Genomic DNA, 22,808 nt, shown 5'->3' with positions numbered 1-22,808 from the left:
AGTATAAAGTACTTTAGAAACATTTTCTTTAACTTACAGTCAAGATCAGATTCTCAGTGTTAGTAGGAACACTTGAGGAAAAATAACGGTAAAGAAAAGGCAAACCAGATGAGATTCCTATATCCATCCCAGGCTTTTTGGATCAATATGAAGGAATGGACTTCAGTCATTCATATTTTCTAAATACTCTCTGGGACCTTCCTGGTGGTGCAAGTCAAGTCTCCATAGCCAGTGCAGCACAATTTCAATCCCCAGCCAGGGAGCTGCCCCACATGGCACAGCAGACCTTTCCTGTCTCGCCCGCTGTTCTCCACAGCAGTGTATTTCAGTCAATCTGCTTTTTCTGCTCCCCACTCTGTCTCTGGTGAATCCTCTCACCACATGACACCTCTGGCCTATAACCCCATTCTTGTATGCATAAATAATCTTTAAAAAATTTTAAATAACCTCTGTGCTTCTGATATGAGACTTATATAACTGTGACTCTATAAAAACATCCAACTACTGTTTAAAATACTACAGGGATTGAGAATAAACTGCTTCCCAAGGCTGAATATTGTATTCCATTTTCCCCCTACTTCCCTCCAATTTAAGCTCATTCTATATCTGTGACACAAATAACAGAATACAATTTAATGAAGCTCAGGAATGATTTGCTCAGGAATGAAACCTCAGAATACAATTCAATGAAGCTCAGGAATGAAACCTCATTTCACACTTTTGACTCAATAATAAGTTTTGTTTCCATATAGTATCTAACCTTTTGCTCTTCACTGCTACTGATGCTCAGCAATGTGTCCCTCCATAATGCACATGGACAGTTTTCTTTTGTGTGTTTGTTTTACCTATGTATAATGTTCTTTATTCTATAAGATCTGATTTTATTCAATTCCTCCTGATCTACACTGACAAAATCCTTGGGATCCCAGCTTGCTATGCTTGTGTTTCATCTCATCTACTAATTAAGGAATAACTGTGACTTTATGAAGTCAAGAATGAAAATGTTGAGCAAGAAGGCTATAGATCATAGACCTTTATTATGCCACTGAACATATATCTTTATTTTAAATTCTTTCCATATTATCACACAGTTAGAAATTCACCTAATTACAATAAAATCTGTGTCAATCTGTACCATTTAATAAACGTAGGCAATATTAGTAACTTTTCCAATTTTTTTGATGACTATTCAGTGTCTTACTCTGTTTCTGCTGCTATAAGAAAAATACCACACACTGGGTAGCTTATAAAGAACAGTATTTCTCACAATTCTGGAAACTGGAAAGTCCAAGATTTAGGATGCCAGCAGGTTATGTGGCTGGTGAAAATCCCCTTTGAGGTTGCAGATTGCTGACTTTTCCCTCTGACCTGATATGGTAGACAAGGAAAGGAATTTCACTTGAGCCTCTTTCATAAAAGCATGAATCTTTTTTATGAGTGATCTGCCCAAATGATCTAATCACCTCCCAAAGGTCCCACCTAGTACTATATAACAGCGCATTAGCATTTCAACATATAAATGTTGGGAATACACAAACATTTAGCTATAGTACCTGGTATATTTTAATTTACATAAAGTTTCTTTTAAAACAGTTCTATGCAAAAATAAATAAAATCTTAAAGAAACAGTAATAGCAATAATAGTAAAAATGGAGTCACAGGGGAGTGCGTCTCCACATCGCCATCTTAGAACAGGGACCTTTCTTCAATAAAGACTGCTTGAAACTGGCAAAAGGCTCCCCGCGGAGCCAGAGGGGGGAGGTTGCCTTTGCTTTTGGTGTCAAATCTAAATAACCACTACCAAGATAAATGTCTAGGTAATTATCGTTTTTTTTTTCCCTAGGAGTTTAATAGTTTCAGATTTTACATTCAAGTCATTAATCCATTTTAAATATTTTTGAGTATGCCATAAGATAGTGGACCGCTTTTATTCTTTTACAAGTGCTTATCCAGTTGTTCCAGCACCACTGACTGAAGAGACAGTATCATTTCTCCCTTTGTATATTCTTGGCTCCTTTGTTGTAAATTAATTGACCATACACACATGGGTTTACTGTTGGGCTCTCTATTCATTCCACTTATCTATGAGGTCTGTTTTTAGGCCAGTAACATATTGTTTTCATAACTTTTAGTATAGTCTAAAATCAGGAAGTGTGCGCCTCTTGCTTTGTTCTGAAGACTGCTTTTATTTAGGGTTTGTTATAGTTCCATACAAATTATAGGTTTATTCTATTTCTGTGAAAAATGAATTTGGAGTTTTGATAGGGATCACTCTGAATTTCTAGGTTAATTCAAGTGTTATGAACATTTTAACAATGTTAGTTTTTCCTATTCATGGGCATGGAATACTTTTCCAATAATTTGCGTCTTCTTCAATTATTGTCATCAATGTCATAAAGTTTTCAGTGCACAGATCTTTTATCTCCTTGGTTAAATTTATTCCCAGATATTCTATTCTTTCTGGTGCCATTGCAAACTGAATTATTTCTTAATTTCTCTAATAAGTCATTGTTAGTGTACAGAAACACAATGAAACTGATTTATGCATATTGGTTTTATATCTTGCAACTTTACTGAATTCATGTATTGGTACTGTTTTTGGTGAGACCTTTGAGTCTTCTATATAGCTTGTTATCTTAATGGGCCTCCCTGGTGGTACATTTCATCTAGGCTGTGAAGCTGTCCACAGCCTCTGCAGTGCCAGTTCGATTCCCAGCTGGCCAGGGAGATACCCACATGGTGCAGCAGACCTCTCCTGTCTCACCCGCTGTTCCCTTCAGCAGTGTATTCAGTCTGCTGTTCTGCGTCCCGCTCTGTCTCTGGTGAATACTCTCACCCTCTTGTGCCTCTGGCCTGTACCCCATTTCTTGTATAAATAAATCTTTTAAAAAAATAAAGACAGGTTTACTTTTTCCATTTTGATTTGGAAATATTTTATTTCTTTTTCTTGCCTAATTGTTCTGGCTAGGACTTCTAGTACTATGTTGAATAAAAGTGGTAAGAGTGGACATCTCTGTCTTATCCCTGATCTTAAAGGAAAAGCTTTCAGATTTTCACTGCTGGGTATGTTAACTGTGGACTTCTGATATTGGGTCATTATTATGTTGAGATACGTTCCTCCTATATCCATTTTATTGAGAGTTTTATCATGAACAGATGTTGAATTTTCACGAATGCCTTTTTGGTATATGAGTAATCACATGATTTTTTCTTTCACTTGGTTAATGCGGTGTACCATATTGATTGATTTGTGATAGTTGAACCATGCTCACATTCTTAGAATAAAACCCATTTGACCATAATGTACAATCCTTTTAATGTGCTGGTGATTTTGATTTGCTAATATTTGCTGCAGATTTTTGCATCTATGTTCATTAGGGATAATAGCCTATAATTTTCTGCTTTGTGTGTGGTGTTCTTATCTGGTTTTGATATCAAGGAAATACTGTTCTTGTAAAATGAGTTTAAAAGACTTTGAGAATGATAGATACTAATTCTTGAAATTTCTGGCAGAATTGGTGCTGCCATCTGATCCTAGAGTTTTCTTTATTGGAAGGATTTCAGTTACTGATTCAAACTTTACTAGGAATTGTGATGTTCAACCTTTCTTCATGATTCAGTCTTGGTAGGTTGTATGTTTCTAAGAATGTATTCATTTCATCTAGACTGTCAAATGTGTTGATGTATAATTACACAGTGGCTTCTTACGATCCTTTGTATTTGTGAGATATCAGTTACAAGGTTTCATTTTTCATTTCTAAAAGTATTTGAGTTTTCTCTTTTTTCTTGCTAAGTCCAGCTTGGTATATATTCTTTATCATGACCCCTAAATGGGCTGACATCCTTTTTGAGGGTAAATTTGAAGAAAGGATTTTAAATTCCTTTTTAAAATCTCTACTAGCACAATTAGTTCCACTAGAGCTGCATTATTTATCTGCTGGTGTTCTTAAGATATTGCTCACCTCCCCTTTTGAATTTTGCATGTCATAGCTACTTTGATGTAAATGATCTTTTAAAAGGATATAAAGTGCTACTTAAGTGTTGTTTTAGCATAGGGAGAATCTAAGTCCTATATTCATTCACTAAAAATGAGAGTTTTGGAGTGGGTTGCTCAAAACTCTTTGGCACTGTTTTACGGGACAATTTAGGTGCCAATTTCATAACAGATACCTTGATAAATACTTTATCACTACTATTATCTCCTTTTTTCCTTCTTATGTGGAGGTGTGAGACTCAGTTCTCTAAAAGTAAAGGTTGTTCTGCGTAGTCAATTCTGATCTAGTTATCAGGCCTTTCATCATTATCAAAGGCTGAATTCTTTTAATTGTGCTCAAGTCCTGTGTTGGGTATGTGAAACAGGTAGAAAGCAATTTTCTGCTGCGTTAAGCAAGGTAGTAAACTCAAAGAGGGCAGTTTACTTATAAAGGCTTATGTGATTGCAAATCAATGTAAACAACTTACTTCAAAGGTCTCTGCTCAGATGGACATTTAAAGTTGAAACGTGCTTTAATAATGCCCTCAATGTTAATATAAAATTATTATATAGATACTACACATTTTCACACATTATAATTACTACAGTAATGGGAGAAATTTCCAGAGCCACTAAAATATTTTGCCTAATGTGTAAGGAAAAAAAAACTGATTTCTTATTACTTAAAATTACATACAAAATCTATGAAAGACCCTTTTCTACTGTGCAATATAAGTAGTTGCACTGAAAGTTTACAGAAGCTGTATGTGATTTGCATTTTTAAACAATGCAGGGAAGTTATGTTTTTACCTCAATGTCTATGCATTAATTTTGAAACAGTATTAATGAAAAATAATTGTAAGGATGAATTTTTGTGATACCTTTATGTGTATCTAGGGTAGGAATATTTACATCAAATGATTATCTAAATCAGAAAGAATATAACAATTTATAAACAGTACAGTTAGACAATAAGATTATTAGAAAATCACTCTTCCTTTTTTATTACTATAGGAAACTACATTTAATGTGGGAAAGAATTTAAAAAAAGGTACTTAATATCACTCTAATTTTCTTCTTATTAACTTACTTTAAGATTATCTTAAATGATATGTATGAACTTTTTGTATTCTGAAGGGTATATACTAAAGGCCTGTTTCTGCAAATAGAAAGTCCAGATTCCACCATAGGGCATTTATATACTTAGATCAAAAATACATATTTTGATGTTTATTTTTCAAAATTACCTTCCAAATTAAAGTATTTGAAATAGCCAGTTTCTCAACAGAATTTAAAGAGGCACCTACATTACAGGTTAAGATAAAATTACACATGAATAATTATATGAATCTGTTCAATTAAATACTTTCAGATAGGAAGGGAAAACTTGTATTTTAGAAAGTATCACTGACTGAAGCAGACATTAAAATGACCTTTTTTTAAAGAGTAATCAGACTGTTAATAAAGGTTTCACCCACCTACAGGTTAGTCTTTGACCCTAACACTTAATCATGCCACAGGAGTTGTATTTATCTAGAATTATACTACAATAACATTTGCCATCTTGAGTACATATTAAATACTAATTAAAAACTACTTCAAGCTACTAATAAGCCATTATTATGAAGCCTACAGAGTATGTCAAAAAGGCGTAGAATGCACAATTCTCCTCACAGACTTCAGTCAAAAGTCCACAAATGTGTTCATTATTGACTAATAATACATGCTAATATGCTAACACTTTCAGTTTCTTGTATATACCCTTGAGATAGTGACTCAGTAATTTAAAATCTACAAACTGCACTTACCTTGGAACCAACAAAGCTGTGGTTTGTTTAAATGGTGTCTAAAACACCATGCGAACCTGAAATCAGTCTTGGGTATGACTTTTGTCTGCCCTAAAAAAACTGTGTCTTAACACATGTGCTCAAATTCTTGTGTAAATATTCACCTTAAAATCAATAACTTATATTCTAAAATATTCATCTTGTTTGCAAAACTGCATTCCCTAACTTTCCATGAAGAACTTGGATATTCACCCTTAGGAATCTGTGAAAATTGCACTTCTATATAAATGGCAGGTGTGACTCTCTTTTTCAGTTTGTGCGAAAAACAGAGATGTAGGTACAGTTACTTTGCCACAGACCTATTTTCTCTCATTGTATTTTCTTATTTTAAAAAATCAGCCATGCACATATTTAAATTTTCAGTCATTATATCGATCTGTTACTTCTGACTACATTGAGAAAAATTTTCATAGTCCAAGTTTTATGAAATTTTACTCTTCATGCAGACTGTAATAACCAAGAGACACATTCTCAATCTAAATGTGTTTGTAACATTTCCTTTAAGAAAAGACTTCATACAATTCTAGTAATATATTTTCCTTAAATTTTATACTCCAATACAGAAGGTTGTATACCTAAAAAAAATACGATAATCACTTCTTATTGTTAGAGAAATGCACATGAAAACAACAATGAGATATCTCCTTATACCTGTAAGAATGGCTATTATCCAAAAGAGGAGAAGTAACAAATGTTAGAATGTGGAGAGAAGGAAATCTTTATACACCATTGGTGGGAGTGTAAACTGGTGCAGTCATTATAGAAAGCAGTGTGAGGAGTCTCAAAAAATTAAAAGTGGAAATTCCATACAATTTAGTTATTCCACTTTAGGGTATTTACCTTAAAAATACAAAAACTAGGGCCTCCCCTGATGGCGCAGGTGGTTGAGCGCAGCGCTGTGAAGCTGTCTGCAGCCTCTGTAGCACCGGTTCAATCCGAACCAGTCAGCAAGGGTCCCACATGGTGTGGCAGACCTCTCCCATCGAGACCGCTGCTCCCCTCAGCAGTGTATGTCTTCAGTCTACCTGTTCTGTTCCCCGCTCTGTCTCTGGTGAATCCTCTTACCCTCCTGTGAATCTGGCCTGTACCCCAGTTCTTACATAAATGAATATTTTAAAAAATACAAAAACTAATTTGAAGAGATATATGCATCCCTATGTTTACTGCACATTATTTACAATAGCCCAAAACTAGAAATAATTTAAGTGTGCATCAACTGATGAATGATAAAGAAGTTGTGGTATATAAAATGAAATACTATTCAGATATGTTAAAAAATGAAATTTTCCCATTTGCAACAATTTGAATGAAACTAGAGGGGATTGTGCTAAGTGAAATAAGTCAGGCAGAAAAAGATAAATACTGTATGCTTTCATTCACATGTGGCATATACAGAAAACAAACAGATGATTTTAAGTAAAACAAAATAAAAATTTGGAATTCTAAGACTAATGGTTACCAGAAGGGAAAAGGAAAAGGTGTTTAGGTAAATTAGGAAAAGGGACAATGCTATGGTAAATAAAAGATCTGTACTTTTAGTGGTACACTTGATGTGCAGAATGTGTGTATGTGTATGTATATTGACTCTCAACAGTGAGCATCTAAACCTTATGTAATATTATAATGCAAAGTTACTTCAATTTTAAAAAAAAGATTTTCACAATTTTCCATTTAGCAATAATGACTATTCTGTTTTTGAATCTCACTTTGTAACAAGCTAATGGAAATCCTTAAAGCTGACTTCTTGAAACACTACCCAAGACATTTTAAAAGCATCTTTCCTATCTGGCAATAAGATACTTCACACTTATAAAATTTATTTTTAATGTGTGCCTGGCCAAAGACATGAAATCAAGTGCTCGTCAAACTATTTTTAATGTAGAGTGAGAGTTTAAAATGTGGGTACTAGGTATGAATATATTTTTTTCCTCCATATTCTCTGTTGGGCTTGTTGTTGACTGTGCTGGAAAATATACTTCTATTTAAAACAGTGAGTTCACATAGAGATTACCTTATTAACTACTAAAGTACTAGTTTTTCTTACATCAAATTTTATTTTTCTACATATGTCTTGATTTTGAACATTCTCTCAAACTTTAATTATATCTTATTAGAGTTTACACTGACAATATATACACACACAATTGACTTTCCACTGCATTGGATTAGCCCATATTCAAGCCAGAATCTCATATAAAAGCATAGTAACATATTTGTGAAAATTAATGGTGACATTAACTTTTTACTGAAGGGTCAAAAATAGGCTTACTAACATAATGATTATTATAAAAAGTTTATTGCCACCTGAAATTATGAGCATCTGTGGCCAGTTATCATTTTAAATATTTCTAATTTTGTTTATTACTCCATTAATATTTTCTTTATGTCTCTGACTTAATTAGAATTTATAGATTTATTAGTTTCAGTCAAATAAAAGTTACATATTTTAGAATATATTTCATTTTAAGTTCATTTTATTTTTATCAAAGGGTTACATGTACTTATACAAAAAGGTGAGAGTAACAATGGAACTTCCTTTTCCAATAAACACAAATGTGGCAATTGAGTCACAGTGAGAACAATATAAGTAGCTGGGCAAAATACTTTAAATATATGCTCACAAATGTTGGAGAGAAATCAAGACAGTAAAAAATTTTGAAGGCCAACATTCAAAAAAAAAGGAAAAACCCCAGTAAGGTGAGTCCAGCATCTGAAACTGCATTTCTCCAAAAAGTGTATGCTGAATTGACAAAAGGAGGTTGAAAAGCTAGAACTGAGCTGTGACTTTTGACAAAGTTATGCTAGTGGAAAAAAATTAAGTCAGAATATACAGTGAAATGGGTATGGCTATCATACCTAAAAAAAATCACACTGCTAGAAATTACCCTATAACTGTCAGAAGATACCTAACTTCAGGTTTTTAATAAGATTTTAATTTTCCTTGTTGTCTTTACTTTCCCTGTTTGTTATACTGATGGGATTTTCTGAGCTCAGTTTTTTCTTCTGGTTATCTAGAAATTACAAATTCTATTTCTAAAGTTTTATTAATTACTCTTAAATTTTCAGTAAACTTAAAAACATATTTTTTATCATTATAGTCAAACACTGACCTCCCACTAAAAAAGACATGATTTTTAACACCTTCAAATATAACATGGTACATATCTCAACCACAACATGTTAAATACGAAACTCTGGGTTACCTCCCACTTAAACCTATTCTTTAATGATAGTCTTCATATTAATATGTGCTACCAATATTCTCCTTGTTCAAACAAAAAATCTAGGAGTCATCCCCAAAGATACTACCTTTGTTCAAGACACCATCATTATTGCCTATACTACAGTCACAGATCCTCCACTGGATTCCCTCCTTCCACTTTGCCCTTTCTCAACTTGTTTTCCAAAGAGATTATATAGCGCTCTTGTAAAAAGTTAAAAATCACATGATGTCAACTTTTGGCAAAAACTTTAATCCAGATTCTACATTGGTCTTCCCCTTTCTTATTATGCTCCTTTGTGTTCCTCAAAGACACTCCCTCCAGCTCTGCCCATATACCAGTTCCCTTTTCTCATGATTCCTAAGCTCAGAATGCTCTTTCCTTATAATTTTTCATACATCTGGTTCATTCTCCTTCAGTTTTCAACTTAAAACTCACATTGTAGCAGAGACCTTTTTGATGACCCTAAATAAAACGACTCCCTTATTATTTTCCAGCTTCTTACTTGCATTTTAATCTTTTGTAGCACTTACTATAACCTGTATTTTAGCTTGCTTGCTTAATTTTTGTACCCTCTATAGGTATTTTAACTAATTGATACCAAGCACCTTGTTTGGTTTGTTCACATCGGCACATACCATGCTTATATCAGTGCTTGTCATATCATATAGATTCAATAGCATATGTATTGCCTGAATGAATTAATTTATAAAGAGAGAACTAAAATATTTGATATAGGTATAGTTTGCCTGAATTGCTAAAGCAATTGTAAATCTAGTTTTCATTAACATCTTTATTAATAAGAAGGGTAAATTGTGACTCTCTGAAATTAGGCTTTCTTTTAGGGAAGTAGATAAGTAGGCCTTTAAGATTGTTAAAGTAATAATTTATGTTGTGACTATGTTGAGTAAGAGTGGTATTTTTGTATTATATCCTACACTTGATTTGTTTTCTTCTATCTCAATGTCCAATGAAGATACTCACCTTGCTCAAGTAAGACTTGAGCTTGAGCCTACCTATGTCATATAGGGACATTACAAAAAAGAAAACCACAAGCCAATATTCCTAATGAATATCAGTGCAAAAATTCTCAACAAAATATTAGTATACATAGTTCAATAGCATATTAAAAGGAATTTATACCTTATCAACTAGGATTTATCTTTGAGATGTGAGGATAGTTCAACATATGCAAATCAATAATGTGACACATCACATTAAGAGAATGAAGGATAAAAATCTTACCTTTTTTTTTTAAGATTTATTTATTTATTTATACAAGCACTAGGTACAGTTAGAAGCGTGGGAGGGTGAGAGAATTCACCAGAGCCAGAGGGGAGAGCAGAGTGACAAAGTACACTGCTGAGGGGAGCAGTGGGTGGCAGGAGAGGTCTGAGCGCCATGTGGGACCCTTGCCCAGCAGCTGGGGATCGAACCGGCGCTGCAGAGGCTGTGGGCAGCTTCACAACTCAGCGCTCAACCACTGCACCACCGGGTAGGCCCAAAAAAATCCTACCATCTTAATAAATGTAGAAGAAAGCATTTGACACAATAAAATATTTTTTCATGATAAAAACTCTCAACAAATTGGGTGTAGAAGAAATAAACCCCAACATAATAAAAGTAATCTTCAACAACCCCACAGTTAACATTATAAACAATGGTAGAAAATTTAAAGTTTTCCTCTAAAATCAGAAACAAGACAAAGAGTGGTCACTCTCACATTCTTATTCAACATATTACTGAAAATCCTGGCTTAGTGGGCAAGCAAAAAAAATAGAACATACCCATATTGAAAAAGGAAAAAGTAAAACTCCACTATTTGCAGATAATGTGATATAATATGAGGAAAATTATAATGCTTGACTCAAGTGCCCCATCCTGCGGATTTCTATATTTTCAGAATATGATTTACATGTCCTGCCTAGCATCTGACAGGAAGTTTCTGGAACCACATCCAGAATGCCTCCCTTTGAGTCCAGATTGGGAATTTTCCTAGAGTTTTACCGGAAAACCAATCTTCACCTCTGCAAGAGGTATGTGCATTTTATATATGCTTTTTGGTAACTGTTCTAAATATCTATCAATCCCACATCATCTTTTTCACTATTTTTCAAAACTTCCTCACAGGATAACTTCCTACTATCCTCTTTTTCTTTTGGTAATGTCTTCTCTTCCCTCCCCCTGAGTAGCCACCTGCTTTTTTTAAAGTAATATTTTTTATTTCAAAAGTAATTTGGAGGCAGGGAAAAAGCAATAATACCACATTTTCAGTGTGCTATATTGATCAGACAATATAAAATTCTGGGTAATTCCCATTGTGTACATTTAAAAGAAAATTAGTGATTGATGACAGGTTCAGGAGAAGACCATCGTAACACCTATTTCATTGAAGAACATTTGGTGAAATCAGTTTATTATGTAGTGATCCATAGGAAGTAAAACTGAATACACAAATGAAAGAAGGGACTCTAAGACTGTGGTACCAATTTTTTAGAATAAAACTAAGATTATTTCTTTACGTTTACATTTCACTCTTCAAGAATGGAAACTATGACATATTTACATTGTCCTAGCTTATGCAAAGTGCCAGATACTTTCCACATATTCAAGGAATGTTGAGTGAGTGAAAATAAATCTGATCATTTCGAAAATCTGCAATGAGCAGCTGGGGTACAATTTTATCTACCTTTTGGACAATGATTCAACATTTTTGTCAGTTTGGAAGACTTACCAACTAATTCATATTTTCAAGTCATCCAAGTATGATTCTGCACAACTTAAGTAAGTTTTTAAGTCACATTCATTTACCTTGTTCTTTCCTGATTATTACAAATAACTGAACAAGAGATGAAGGAACATGGGCACCAGGAAAATATTATTCCCACAAGGAGCACAAGCCTGTCATCATGTACCAATTTTTAAAAAACAAAAACAGCACAATTTTATTGGGTGAATATCTAAGGGTCCAAAAAAGTATGAAAAACATTGCTATGCTCCCTAAAAGAATGTTTTTGTAGACATTCCTAAAACAAGTTTGTGAGAAAATGTTACCCTTTTAGTCCCTTTTTTGGCTTGGGTTTGCTTTAGTTATTTTAATCAGTGATTTATCCAAACCTAATGATGTTGTTTGCTAGTCCCCCACCCCCATGTTATATAAAATGACTATGAATGGCCTCTGAGACATTTAAATAGCAATTACTCATCATGTGGAATTATTAATGACATCTTGAAATGTTCTAGTTTTCTTTTTAAACGGGTTCTCTCTACCACAAATAATCATCACCCAATATGGCATTTAAAAAAAAAAAAAGAAAAAGCCATTGGGCCTCCCTGGTGGCACAGTGGTTGAGCGCTGGGTTGCGGAGCTGCCCGCAGCCTCTGCAGCGCCAGTTCGATCCCCGGCTGCTCCCCGGCCACCGGAGGAGGGTCCCACATGGCGCACAGACCTCTCCTGCCGCCCGCTGCTCCCCTCAGCAGTGTGCTTCGGTCCTTCTGCCTGCTCTGCTCCCCGCTCTGGCTCTGGTGAATTCTCTCACCCTCCCACGCTTCTGACTCTACCCAGTGCTTGTATGAATGAATGAATGAATGAATGAATGAATGAATGAATGAATAAATAAAATAAATCTTAAAAAAAAAAAAGCCATGGCTAGATCTTATGTCACAGTGACAGGAATAAAAACAAAACTGTGGTGTGATATGACGCAGACTCTGACTAACTGACTTTCAAAGCTTAGAGGTTATCAAGTACATTTGAAATGGAAGAACCTGGTTTTATGTTTACTCAGAATATATTTCTAACATGAAATGGACTAATTAAATATGGATAAGTTGGACAAATTAATACCTATTTATTATTTTTATGTAATAAAATTTTAAACTAAATAGCTTTTTATTGATCCCAAGTATTTGTCAGATTTATAAGGTAAAAATGGAACTTCTCAAATGTTAACTATATAGAACAAATAAAGGAGTTTTACAGAATGATGTCATTTCTGACTTTTAATGTGCTTTATTTAAAGAATGGGTAGCATTTATTTTTGGTCTATATATTTGCCTTTCATGTTTAAAATGAATTTTAAAAGCTGAAAAAGTAACTAGATCTGCCAGTTGTTGTGGTCACTTTTCCTCTTGCCACTATTTCTCATTAGCATTTACTTCGACAAAAGAATAGATTTTAAAAATTGCTGACAGTAATTTCAGTTCCATGTGTTAAATTTATTTTATCCAACTGTTTGGAAATTTCAAAATTTTAGGCTATTTTGGTATCAAAATTAATACATTAAAATTCACTTGCCTACAGTAACCACAAGATGATGTTTTAAATAAATGCCTAATTTCCAAACAACTGAAAAGAATAAAGGAAACTCTGAGTCAGTGAAAAGTAGGAAAGATTAAAAAATGAAACAAGCGGCCCCAAATCCTCAAACTTAAAAAACAAACAAACAAACAATGTAGGTCTTGGTAAATTCAGAGTACATGAATTTAGTTAGATTGATTTTATAGTCTATTTGAGGCACATTTCAAATATTCTCTCCTTCATAACCTTTTTTAAAGATTTTTTTAAAGTACGGAATCTAAAGGACCCATTGGTCCTGTTTTCTTAGCAAACAGGAGAGTTTCCATTTTGTCAAACATTTGGAAATCAAATGTTGGTATTTTTCTTGTAATTATTGTGAAGAAATATTTCCTTAGGGATATCAAACTAGCTGCCACTGGAAGGGACTCAAAAAAAACACATTTCTTCATTTGGTCTCCCTCCAAAAACTGTTTCCGTTTGCCACCTCTGTACCAATTGGTAATGAAAACACATTTGAACAAATTAAAATGAACAACCTATGCAACAGACACTCACTTCCTTTCAAAACAGGCCAAAGAAATGTCAGTGGCTCTAGTACAATTTGAATTTAGATATAAATAGACTTTTACCACTTTTTATTGCTAAAATTTAATCTGTTTGTTACAATTTGTTAAAGACCCTTCTACTTCCCCGGAATGTTTATTTCAAAGGTACAACAAAAACTATTCTTATAATACATTATATTTCATTACTTTTAGTCTTCATAAGTATAGGGTTCCTTCTCTCATCACCGTTTGTCAATGACATGAGTGAATATATACATATGGAGGGGTCAAACCAAAGTTTCCAAAGATGGCTCTGGAGAAATCAAAATTTTAAAAAGAAGTTGAAAGTGAATATTTTCTAACAACAGCTAAATGAAACAACACAAAGCCGAGGTAAGATGAAGATCAAAACAAATAGCTTCCATTATTTCTTCCTGTCTTGGTAAAAGAGAAAAAGGAAGATTTGACAACATAGATTAGAATTTGTCCAAGTCCTAGTTCATGTTGATTAAGAATTTATCTGGATGGACTTTATAGGAAGAATTGGATGCTCAACAAATAATATTATCTATTGGCATTTGGAAAAGAGATAGGAAGTCAAGGTTAGTTAAATTAGATAAACTCAGATTTTCCAGGTAAAAGTCTTAAAATACAGGTGATTGAGAAACATAAATGTTGAAGCAATAAGTGGCCCTCTACAGACTGATGGAGAAAAGAACAATGAAATCTATTATCATATATAAAAATAAGTAAGAACAAGAAATGTAAGGAAAGAAGTGATCAGGTGATCTAATCATGAAATTAATGTTTTAGTTTTTTTGTACAAGCAAGAATAAAAAGTCATAATATTAAATGGCACATCAATGCAGTTATCTTCATTCACCAGTGATTATAGTGCAGACACTATTAATAATGTAAAAAACAAGTATATCAAGAAACTTTGTAGCATCTACCCCAACAAATTTTAATCCTACGTATCTATAGATTATTTATTTTTGCAATATTAGAAAAAATATAAATAAGGGAATGACCAACCTACCAATATCCTCAAAGAAATATTCTTCTGGAATTAAAGATGTTAATTAAGTTTATACTAATGTGAAAATTTTAAACTGGCATAGTAACAAACTAAGGAAAGGCAACACAAAATATTGCACATAAAGTCTGATCAAAACTATGTAAAATAAACCACAGTTCATGCATAGACACACACCAAAATGTTACCAAAGTTTTCTTCAGGATCTTATACCATCAATTATATATATTTCTGTTCTTTTTATTTTGCTATATTTTGTAAACTATACATCTTACAGTATGCTTCCTTTTTCTAAAATGTAAGGTGGTTTTATTTAGAAACAGGTTACACAAAAGCATTTACTTACCTCTTCCCTTGAAGTAGAACTTTTATAGGCCCCTCAGTATTGATCTCATTTTCTTCTTTAGCCTGGATTTAAATGAATTAAACACAGTCAACTAATAATTAACAATGTAGAATAATCATTTTGCTATTTTTGGTCAGACAGATCAGATCTTTTTCTTAAATTATTTTTTATATATTCTTCAGCCAATATACAATTCGAGTGTGCAAACTACCACCAAATAAGATAGTTAAAGCAAAAGAATGTCATGAATGTTTTGTCTTGTAGAAAACTCCAGGACACCATCAGTTAGATTTTTAGGGAACCAACAACAAAAGCAATCCCCAAAAAACCTATCCCACTAAACCTAGAATTTAGTTTGCTTCTTCTTTCTTTTTCTTTTTTTATAGATTTATTTATTTATTTATACAAGCACTGGGTACAATCAGAAGCGCTGGAGGGTGAGAGAATTCACCAGAGCCATAGCGGGGAGCAGAACAGGCAGACTGGCGAAATACACTGCTGAGGGGAGCAGCGGGCACCGCAGGAGAGGTCTGTCGCACCATGTGGGACCCTCACCAGCGGCCAGGAATCGAACCGGCACTACAGAGGCTGCGGGCAGCACTCAACTGCTGCGCCACCAGAGGAGGCCCTGTTTCTTGTTTCTTAATTTCTCATTTTATTTTAAAGATTTGTTGAATTCTCCTCAGTTTTTACATAATTAAGTCTTTCCTGAAGGAAAAATGCCACCATGATATGCCACAATACAGTCTTAATTCCACTGACTTTAATACATATAAATAGCAGAATATAATCACAATTAGCACAGCTGAGTACACAGGGCTACTGGATTCTTTATATTTTGGCAGTCACAGATACATAAAAGCCAAAGTTCTATTACATCCTTACATCCTAATGATTTAAAATGGGTGCCAAAAATTTTCTTGGTCTTTCTGTGCTTATTTCAAATAAAAATAGAAGGGAAAAAATTATTGCCTCTTACTGGTCTGCAAGGACAGGTGAAATAATTTTATGCTCAATGAAATGTTTTTTAAATATGAACAATTTTCACATAAATTGTATTTACACATGATGAAAGACAAAAGTCAAAATATTTCAATGAAATATAAAGGAGACTATAGGAAAAATTGTGACTGACTGGTACAATTGCACCTATTAGTTTAATGGCAATCCTAGTTTTCTTATATAGAGAATGTAACTCAATTTATAAAAATCTAAAGTCATCATGTAAATAACAAATTTTTAAGTCAATTTAAGTTTTCAGCACAGCATTAAGCATAAATCAACTCCAGCAAATAATTTAACTTGTTTTTTTTTTTAAAGATTTATTTATTTATTTATACAAGCACTGGGTACAGTCAGAAGCGCGGGAGGGTGAGAGAATTCACCAGAGCCAGAGCGGGGAGCAGAGCAGGCAGAAGGACCAGAGTACACCGCTGAGGGGAGCAGCGGGCGGCAGGAGAGGTCTGCGCGCCATGTGGGACCCTCCTCCAGTGGTCGGGGAGCAGCCGGGGATCGAACTGGCGCTGCAGAGGCTGCGGGCAGCTTCGCAACCAAGCGCTCAACCGCTGCACCACCGGGGAGGCCCTAATTTAACTTGTTAAACTGTCTCACATATGTAAAAGAACGGAAATGGAAGACTAGTGTCATTATTTGAATAACTCAAGAGAAAATACTGTGTTTGTCTCCACAAATTATGTCTTTTGAATATAATTTCACCTTATTTTTTAAAATGTAGAGTGGTCTATTTTTCACTAATTTCATTTCTTAAAAATTACGCTTAATGCTGTGCATATAGTCTCTTTCATTATGACAATCCTATGTAGTTAGTGTAATCTCCATTTCTCAGATAGACTGAGTTCTAAGAGGTTACACAGCCTTTCCCTGAAACAGTCATGAATAAGCTCTATGTACTGGGATAAAGATGTGTTTATAATGCTGCAATGAAAACAGGGTTTGTGTGAATATAAAGTCAATGCACTTATATAACTATACCAAATCAATTATTGAATATAGCACCTTGTATATAGCAATTGCTCAAAAATGGTCACTATCATTGTCATTATTAACATTTATTATAATCACAGAATAAAATCATAAGGAACACTAAGTCAGGATAAGAGTCTATAAAGATTTTTCTACTTTATAATATTTATGAGAATATTCAAATGATCTTTTGGACAGAATAATGAAAAATCAATCACACTGCCAAATTAGGTTTTTTCCTCATAATTTTACAGGTCACTAATATGAATGCTATAAATTAATCAAATTTCCTAAGCTCCAGTGGCTTATCAGAATAAAACTGCCTAGAGTGTTCTTTCAAAAGAGATCATTACATTGCAGTACCATTAGATTAACAATTTCATTGTGTGTGAGGAAAGGAAAAGTCACTTAATTTATAAAATGACAAACTACTTCAATTCAAAATTGAATTAGTAAGTACACATTTCAGAAAGAATTAAGTTCAAAATTCAACAGATTTACAGGTTCTTTCAAAAACAAGGATGTCCATTATTTTCAATTTAATGGAACATCAATTATCAGTAACAGAAAAATATTTCTGTTAAGATTATATTCATTTCTGGCAAGCAATTACTAATTAAAAATCCCCATGTCTACTTCTAATACTCCATTGATAATAATATAGCAAATAACTAAAGATAATTTGATCAACAATGATCAGAAATTTTAGACAAACACAATGAAAAAGAAACAATTTACTTCTTTAAGAGACAGCATGCTTTCCTGGAACTATGCCAAACTTGTGCACAAAATTTAATGTTTAAGGTTAAATTATGCTACTGAGCTTCTGGTTGGCTGTTCCATACATAAATTTCATTTTGTTTGTATTGGAGCAATTACTGTGAACCTAAAGAACCTGGGGTCATGTACTCGGCTGAGCCCCTGGGACTCCTCCATGACTTGACTGTGGGCACAAAGACAACAGCAGGGGCCTCCTGGGTGGTGCAGCGGGTTGAGCGCAGCACCGTGGAGCTTGTCCACTCTGCAGCGTGGGTTTGATCCCTGGCCAGCCAGGGAGATGCCCACATGGTGTGGGAGACCTCTCCTGTCTCACCCGCTGCTCTCCTCAGCAATGCTTTCTGTCCGTCTGCCGTTCTGCTCCCCACTCTGTCTCTGCTGAATCCTCGCACCCTCCTGCGCCTCTGGCCTGTACCCCAGCTATTGTATAAATAAAAATAAATAAACCTTATATATAAAAAAAACAAAACATGATAGCAGCAGATGTGAACAACTGCACACTAAACTCAAGAAATAGAGAGTGGAAAGGGAAACAAGGCATCGGCCAAGTGCAAATCTTTCTGGAAACACTCTGATGTTCTTACATATCTTATGTCTGAGATTATATTCTCAATTAGAGATAATACATGGTTTCACTTATTTGTTTTTATAGTCCTCCTGGGTATTCCTTAGATAAAATCATAATCCAAATGGCATCAGCTCCATGAGAGAGACACGACCTGGCTTACTACAGGTATTAGGAAACAAAGGAACTTTTGTGGAAGGGGAGGCACATGAAAATTTTAATGACACTGCACTGGGCCAAATCTTGTTATGGCATCTTCCTAGCTGTTCTGAGGTGTTTGCTAGCACCTTTCCCTTCCTTGTAAATATTCTATTTCCTCCAAATACCTCCTCACCCACTTAGTTGACTTCCTCTGCCTATTGTTTTGAGCAATCAATAAATTCTTCCTAAGATGTTCATTTGCTAAGGAGCAAACAAGGCTATAATATACACAGAAAATCTTATTGATTTTCTATCCTCCAAAAAAAGCCAGTTGCTCAGGGTTGTCAAATAGACTTGTGCTCCCTCAGTCAGAGTCAGCTCTGCCTATTTGGCTTTTTAAATGGTGATTCTGAATAATCTACCTCCCTCTTGACAGAAATCAGAAATTCTCCTTCCCTTTAGTCACACTAAACAAAAATAAATGAACTCTTTTGTGAGTGAATTTGTATGAACTCATGAACTACCTTAGTTTTGTGTAAGGAGGAAATTTGACACCTACTTTGGCAATCTACTTCAGTAATCCACATCATTCCTTAGAATGAGAGTCACTGTTCTGAATAATCACTGAAGCTAAATTTGGAAATTCATTCATTTGTCTAGTTCTCCTTGGGTTGTTTTGCAACTCTGGAGCAATAAAGCCAGTGATACAGGATTTCAACATAAGTGTGCCATGGGAATAACCTGGGTGACTGGACTATGCAATTGGAATACAAAAAGTTGTCCAAATTACTGTGTACACACATACACATGTACACACACACACACCCCCATGTACACATGCAGGCAATGGAGTTGGATTACAATGGAATTTCATGACAGCTAGCATGTTTGTTTTTGGTTTTAAATTTTCTTTTTCTTTTTTTTTTCCTAGCCCAAAGTCTGATGAAAAAAGCAGAATAGCTTAGCTTACAGTCTGCTCTATGGATATTAAGAGTATAAATTATATAGATCATCACTTTAGGGTATGGAAAAAGATTAGATTCTGCATCTGGAATTAAAATTAGTATTTAAGATAATTGTGATAATAAGTAAAGTTTATTTAATTTTATATGTGCTAGGCACTATGCTAAGTCACACAGATGAAATAAATCTTTGTTCCTTTTAGCAACTTCATGAGGTTTCTAAAATAACTAGGTTAAGAGAGGTAAAATCCCTTGCCTACAGTATAAAGGCAAAAAGTGGTAGAGGGGCTTCCCTGGTGGTGCAGGGGTTGTCTCAGTGCTAACAAGCTATCGTCAGTCACTGTGGCATGAGTTCAGACTGCAGCCAGGGAGCTAACCCACATGGCACAGCAGACCTCTCCTGTCTCACCCACTGCTCCCCTCGGCAATGTATTTCAGAAGATCTGCTTATTCTGTTCCCTACTCTGTCTCTGGTGAATGCTATGACCCCTGAAACCTCTGGCCTATACCCCAGTTCTTGTATGCATAAATAAATAAAATAAAATCTTGAAAAAAATGCATAGAAAAAAAAAGTGGCAGAGCTGGGATTGGAACACAAGTCTAACTCTGCCTGATACCAAAGGTACGACTTAAAAGATCTGGAAGCCTCACCTCTCTGGCAATACTACTTAGCATTGTTCCCCTAGATGAGTCCCAGCCACTCTGGAATACATTCAATTCAGATACTCTTCATGTTCCTTCATGGTCAGGATCTCTCTATAAAGCATTTCCTATACCTAGACAGGCTCTATTTTAATATTTTAAAATCATATACTAACTGTAATTAGTTGATCATTTTTGTCTTCATCATTGGTAAAGGCTGGGTATCATGTCTATTTTGTTTATTTGAGAAGAAAGAATGTGGTGTGGTATTTAAAACTATGGGCTTTGAAGCTAGGCTGCATGGGTTCTGGTTTTGCTACTTTATATTATCATGGGTGAGTTACCTCACCTTTCTTTGTCCCAATTTTCTTATCTAGAAAATAGGGATAGCAATAATATTTGCCTTATGAGAAATGTCAAGGAATAAAGGAGTAAAAAAGAAAAAAGTACATATAACCATTTCCTGGTACCAGCAGGAATAAATAAATATCAGTTATTATATTTGCCTTTTCCTAATACCTGTGATAATGCTGATTAGATAGCAGACATTCAATGCATGTTTTAAATAAATGCATGCATACATGCAAGCATGAATGAATGAATAAATAAATCTTCAGGCACTACTCCAGTATCTTTAGTTTCATCATATTCAACTATTCAGACTTTGCTAATGCCCATCGTTTTTTAGCCAAGAATCAGTGCTACCAAATCCTATGCATCAAGAAATAGACATCATCTTTTCAACTGCTTCTGAAAAAATTCTTCTTTTTGGAATTCAGAGTCCACTGGCCAGGGATATGATCCCACTATTCATAAACAAATAACTTAGTGTAATAATTTGGTAGTAGCAGCCTCAAAATTTTTTTTGAAAGTGAAAGAAAACAAAACTCATTGAGTACACTGGGGGTCAGAACAGCTTGTGGGCATGTTCAAAACTGCCTTATAGGTTTGAAATAACAGCTTTCCCTCTGATAATCGCACTGTTCATGAAGCTTTCATATCAACAGTAACATATTATTGGGCACTGTTTTAAGAAGTTACCATACATAATCTCCAATAAGCATATCAATTCTGCAAAGGAACTGCCATTATTTTCAATTTTATAAGAGAAAAACCAGAATGTCATTGAAGTTAAGGAACTTGAGTAAATTCACTAAGAAAAGGAAGGCATGGATTTAAATACCATGTTGCCTCATTTTATTCTTGTATATTTTACTTCACATTCAGTAATTAAATTAGCAAAATGATGGTTACCTTTTAACAACCCGAAGACAACAATAAAGCTATTAAACAACATATCAAAGTAGTGTATATTCAAGGGGGGGGGGAAAGCAAGTATTGTTTAAAAATGAACAATGATGTTAAAAAAAAGAAAAAAGAAAAATAATTTTTTTAAAAAGTAGTGTATGTTCAAATGTCAAAGACAAAAATGTGAAATAAATATATTTGTGAAATATAAACATATATTTATATATAAATTGTATCTTTATTGAATGTTCCATCTTTGGGAACAAGCTAAGGCCTTTTATATATATATATATATATATATATATATATATATATATATATATATTTTACCTTGTTTTAGTCATGCTTCCCCTCAGGAACATAGCTAGGATTTAGTGGCTAAACTAAATTCAACATGGAGTTACTGTATGCAGTTATGCAGTTGTCTCTTGTGAAACAGATGTTACATCCTATCATTGTCATCATATTTGCAGAAAAGTACACTTTCACTGGCTTTAATGCTCGAAAAAGTGAGATCTTTCCTAATAAAGGAACTCTGGCAGCCATCTGTCCAAAAGGAAGTGTGTCTCCCAAGCTGACTGTAACAACACAAAGAGTATTGATTTATTCAAACTAAATCTTCAAGTCCCATGTGATTAGGATTTCAATGACAAAAGCACACACATCAGGATTCTATACTGTTAGACAAGAATAAACTCACCAAACTGGAAAAACAGGAAAGAAGTCAATTTTTTTTATCTTCCTTTAAGCTGGAGGTATGGATATACAGTGTTGCTCACAGATCCATTGAGTAAGATGGCCTTAACATTCCCTCAGTTTGATCAGAATTGACAGGTTGCTTCCTGACTGTGAGACACTGACCTCCCTGTTCCAAGAGCATTTATTTTAAGAAAATTTGCAATTATAATTTTTTTTTCTTCTGAGATGTAAATCTTCTCCCAGTCTCACAACCCAGCAATACATTTCTAGAGGACTTGGGAACCATCATCACTTTGAAATGTAATCAAGAAATATGGTGCCCCAGTCCCTATCTCCCTGTCTTTGTGGGAGGGATGAAACCTAACTCCTAAAAGCACCGATGAACATACACAGATGGCCTAAAGACACTCACCAAGCTCTACCCTAATATTCTATAGTAGTTTCTACTAAGTCACCTCAGCATTTAAAATGTCACCCACATTTCTTTTCAGGACTAGAGGGACTCACTAGTGCCTTTTTAACT

The sequence above is a fragment of the Talpa europaea genome, assembly GCF_964194135.1.
Source record: "Talpa europaea genome assembly, chromosome: 13".
Lineage (NCBI taxonomy): Eukaryota > Metazoa > Chordata > Mammalia > Eulipotyphla > Talpidae > Talpa > Talpa europaea.
This window is presented reverse-complemented; position numbering follows the sequence as displayed.